This window comes from Gossypium hirsutum, chromosome A06 (assembly GCF_007990345.1).
Source record: "Gossypium hirsutum isolate 1008001.06 chromosome A06, Gossypium_hirsutum_v2.1, whole genome shotgun sequence".
In the NCBI taxonomy this organism is placed as follows: Eukaryota; Viridiplantae; Streptophyta; class Magnoliopsida; order Malvales; family Malvaceae; genus Gossypium; species Gossypium hirsutum.
This window is the reverse complement of record NC_053429.1, coordinates 113975586-113980926: the sequence shown is the minus strand read 5'-3', so window position 1 is coordinate 113980926 and position 5341 is coordinate 113975586. Positions and strand designations below refer to the sequence as shown.

The 5341-nt window shown below is 37.0% G+C and overlaps 1 non-coding gene across 1 annotated transcript; it reads left to right on the top strand.

The window, feature by feature from the left end:
- The first annotated feature begins 3035 nt into the window (after nucleotides 1-3035).
- On the top strand, nucleotides 3036-3142 carry LOC121231563 (small nucleolar RNA R71). The gene has a single exon (XR_005929621.1). It is a non-coding gene; the product is annotated as a small nucleolar RNA R71 (small nucleolar RNA).
- The last annotated feature ends 2199 nt before the right edge of the window (nucleotides 3143-5341 follow it).

The window sequence follows — 5341 nt, the reverse complement described above, 5'->3', positions numbered from 1 at the left end:
CTAATTGAGTTTGCAGTATCAAACATGTAGGGGTAGTTCGTAAAACATACCCTGTTTAAATGAGTTAGAATATGTGAGCTACAGTAGGAGTGAACCTTGATGTTGAGATGTGTATTTTGTTTATTTGAACTTAGAATTCCACCTAATTAAAAAGAGAGTTTAAGGGTATTGATAAAAATTCTTATATGATATTCTGCTACATATTATTAACTTGAGCATATTTTGTATCTTAACTTGTAATGTAATGGAGGCTAGGTTGGTTGTTAGTGGAAAGTCACTTAGATGGCTAATGTGGCATTCCATAGCTCAGGTTTGGCAGTTGGACCGGCTATAGGGTTTTACAATCAGCATCCATGGTACCTCCATTGGCCTATTGCCATCCGCCTCCTTTGACGCGGCATAAAGTTCATGCACAATCAGAAGGTACATCGAATTGTTCGGGATTGCACAGAAATTCTCCTATTGATGAAATTGAATTGTCTCTCATGTCTCGCTTTGCAATGTACTTATCGATTCGAAACCTCATTCTTGCAGAGGGATTTTTTGTTGGACCGCTTGAAGGTTATATTGAGCTCCCTTTCTCAGATGTGGGCATAGTTATCTGTTACGAATTCACTGTTAGAAAGGTTGCTATGCATGGTTTTGAGGCTATGGAACAAGGGATTGACAAGGAACTCACAGAATCTTGAAGAAAGAGGTTGTGAATAGTTATTTGGCTGGTTATGATGGCTTGGAGGATGTAGCTACTTGTAAGAGCAATATATAGAGGCCATCTAGGGTTTTACTTACCGTGCAAACTTGTTGAATATCTTTGAAAATCGCATCGAACCAAGAACAGAAAGTTTCAAAAAATGGCTTGTATGTTGCGCCATGCCCCTTTTATGGCGCGGCATGTAGGCCATTTTTGGTAGCGCGACATGAGGTGAATTTATGCCCTATTTGTGCTTCAAAGTGTGTGTGTCACATCATAGGGTGTCTATGGCACGGCATGATAATGTATCTTCATGTTTTTAACATTGAGATGGTTGTGTCGCACCATGAGGTTGTTATGTGACGCCATGGCTTTGATTTGGCCTCTCCGAGACTTGTAAAAGGGCCTTGGTTGTATGTACTTGCACCCAACTAAAATCTAGCTCCTTTGTTTCTCTCAGAAGCCTATTTCCTTATACTTCTAACGTCAAATAATGAGTCTAATTCCTAATTCTAACAAATTAAAAACAAACTAATATACAATATTTAAAATTTTTTTAAGTTCAATGGGTTAAAATCTATGTCGTGCTACCGAACTTGTATGACAATTCCTTGAATTTCACCATTGAATTCATCAGTCATTCTTGACCATCTTGGCTCTCCCAATCAATCCTTATATTACTGGGATCTCTTCATTTATCTTGTTCCTTTGAATTACACTTACCTACATCAACACAACTAAAAGGATACCCTCGATCGAGGCTGTTAGGAGTTAAATTAAAAAAGCATAACACTCCTCCCCTAGTTATCCCTTACCTTGGGAATCTCAGCCACATTTGAACACTTCTATCTCGTCATCAATTTTTATAATTAGCTCATTTTGTTTGAAATCAATTGTCAATTTAGAAGTGGCCCAAAATAGCCTACCCAATAGAATAGAGATATCCCGATCTTCCTCAAAGTTGAGGACCACAAAGTCAACAAAGATTATGAATTACCGTACCTTGACCAATACATCCTCGAGTACACATTTTGGATGTACCAAGGATCTATTGGCTAGCTGTAGTTTTATCGATATGTTCTTTAGTTCCCCATGTTTTCGATAGATTGATAAGGGCATTAAATTTATGCTAGCCCTTAATTCGCATAGAGCCTTGTTGAATTGTCGATCCCATATCTTCATTGAAATAATAAAACTACCTGGATCTTTTAACTTCGGGGGGATCTTTTTAGCAATAAAAGTACTACACGAGGCATTAATGACAATTCACTCGCCTTTTTTCATCTTTCTATGCTGTGCCATAGTTTTCTTTAAATACTTGGCATATTTAGTGATCTTATCGATAAGCTCTAAGAGTGACAGATTGACATTGAGGGATTTAAATAAATTTAGAAAACTTATAAAATTTTCCTCGTCTCTCTTTTGCTTATCCTTTAGTTGTACCGCAAATGGTACCTTTGTTGTGCTCGAATTTGTGATTACCAGATCAAAAACCGGTTCAACTATCTTCTCGATAAGCTTTTTTAACTTGGCTTCCTCCTTCATAGGTTCGCTGACCTCTCCAGAACATTCTTCTGTTCATGGATGGGTTCTTTTGGCTTTTCAAGTGTCTTCCCCGATCGTAAGGAGATCGCCTTTACATGTTCCTTCCCATCTCTCTAAGGATTGTTTTTTGTGTTACTGAGGATGCTCTGGCCATTTTACTTTTGAAACATAGTCATTAATTGACTCATTTGGTCGCAAAGGCTATCCATTCAAGATTCGATTCGTCCGCATATAGCTTGGACTTGTTGAATGTTCGTCTTTATTGTTTGCATTCCTCCTCTACTCCATCGAACTTTGACCACATGCAGCATGGTCATTCCCTACGATTCTTTGTTGTAATGGTAGAGGTTGGTAAGGAGAGTTTTGTTGGTTTTATGCTCGATTTGCACCTACTTGGTTGCCTTCCCATTTGAGGTTCAGATGATCCCTCTAACCGAGATTGTAGGTATTTGAATAGGGATCTCGACCCCTATTACCTATATACCTAGCTTATTCCATTTGATTTTAAAATTTGGCTCAGCTTTCATCTATTTGACAATCGACTCTAAACGATTAAGCTTCTTTAATATCTGATGATATCTACCATCTTCGTCATTAGCTTACACTATTGGAGGCTTTCCTTTTATACGTGAATATTTCGTTTGGCCACATGTATGAATTCATAGCCATGTCGTCTATGATTTTCTAGGCTTTTTCGTATGTGTGGAACATGAAAGATCTTTTGGCCACTCTGTTTAGGCTGGATATAATGTTACCATCAACACCATTATAAAATATTTGGGTCTAGAGCTACACTTGTAGGCTATGGTGTGGGCACTTCTTGAGCATTGACTTGTAGTGTTCCGATGCTTCGTACAAGGATTCACCTTCATATTGTTTAAAATTGGCGATTTCTCGCCTAAGCTAAATGGTCCAACTGATCGGGAAAAAATTATATAGGAATTTTTATGCTAAATTGTTCAATATGGTAATGGAACCTGGTTCAACAAGTCTAACTGATCAGTCGTATTGTCCCACAATGAGAACAGAAATAACCGAAGATACACAGCATCATTAAATACCCCATTGTACTTGAAAGTGTCATGGAGTTGAAAAAATTGCTTCAAGTGTTGGTTTGGGTCTTCCACCATGTTTCTTTTAAATTGTAGTGTGTTTTAGATCATCTGCATAGTGGCCACTTTTATCTCAAAATTATTGGCATTAATCGCCGGCCTTTCTATGTTGCCTCACGCTACATCGAGTGTTAGTAAGGTATACTCGCTCAACGTCCTTTGATCCATTGGGACTTCTTCCCAAATATTTACTTGTCGTTGGATCTTCAAATAGCGGATTTTCCTGGGGTAAATTAATTATCGCAGGTGGATCGATGTTCATTGACTGAGTAGTTGCTCTGAATGTGGATATGGTTCAATTGGGGTGTTGGAGCATCGAGTCGCAAACAACCAAAAAAATTCAAAAGATAATTAAACAAATAAAAATAAATGAACAAAAATTAAAAAATTTTGTAATTATAGGCTTTAATGTTCCTATTTATCTTATTAGTTGTAAAGATATTTCCTAGATCTAATGCCGAAACCTCTCCAGCAACAGCGGCCACAAGGTAACAACTTGACTACCTATAAATGTGATATCGCTTATAGTAAAAATATCACACCAAAAATATAAGAAATTAAACCAACAGTTTCCGTAAGTATACAGGTCAAATTGTAATATAATATATCTGTACAATGGAACACAAGAAGTATTCTGAGGATTGTACCCAAGGGAGGATGGAATAAATCTATTGAAAACCTCTTTACAATAATAAGTCTAAATAGTAATAATTAAATCCTATATTACGATGAATCATAAAATAGATGAGTATGAGAAATTAAATAAGAAAATAAACTAAGCAATAAAATAAACAAAGAACTAGATAGATAAACCTTAGGGTTTGTAATTAACTTTGGATTAAGGCTTTAGGGTGGATTAGCTATTGATTAACCAACTATTACCTTCTGACCTCTAACTAATTAATCAATTGGTTGATACACGCTTATCTCCCGACCTCACTTTCTCAATGATAAACTGTAATTTATACATATTTTATCATATGATTAAGCACATTTTTGGATAAATTATCATTATATTTGTAGAATTTGATGCTCCTAATCCATTAATTTCATGTTTTATACTTAGGTGAGCAAAGAAGAGTAAAAAAAAGCAAGAACAGGCCAAAACGGAGAAAATGGGCCAACGTGGGAAAACAACACGTCTTGGACTTCATCACACGGGTTGACCACACGCCCGTGTCTTTTCAACAGAATAGAAACACGGCCTGGACCACTCTCCACAGGCCTGTCCCACGGCCGTGCCAATTTGGCAGAATTGAAGCACGACTTACACGGGCAGACCACACGCCCGTGCCTATTTAACAGCCTTGACCATGACCTGAAGTAATCGCACATGGGCGTGTCAAACGGACGTGTCCCTGCCGAGCCCAAGTTGAGTTCTATTCGGAAAAAGCCAATTTTAAGAGTTCTTAGGCATTCTAAAGCCTATTTAAACACCTAAGGAGGCTCTTAGAAGGGGGACATGGAGTAGGAAGCAAGGAATTATTCAAGGGAAGCCGATTGATCCATCTCAGAAGCCGGATTCATCGTCAAGACTGAAAATCTCCCTTCAACTTCCAATCGAGGGTTTTGGGTTTTCTTTATGTTTTGTTATCTTTATTCTCTTGAGATGTTTTCTTTCATAATTATGAACTAAAGCCCCTAAAATACCTAAAAGGAATGAAACCTAAGATAGATCTTGTTATTATTATCTGAATTGTATAATAAATATTTGACTTATTCTTAATTATGTGTTATTAATTCTTGTTTTAATATTCCAGGATATTGATTCAAGTTAATGCTCTTGTTCAGAGGAGGAAAAGACCCTGTTTAAGAGTAACTTTGTCATAATTAAGCGGAGTTGATTGCACGATGATAAGATTTTGTAGCATTAGGGGGAAACCTAATAAAGGAATCCATAGATCGAGTTAATACAACACTAGGACGTTAATTAGAAAGAAGATTTCAATTAATAAACCTAGGGTTAGATGTTGTTAGTCTCGAAAGGGATAAT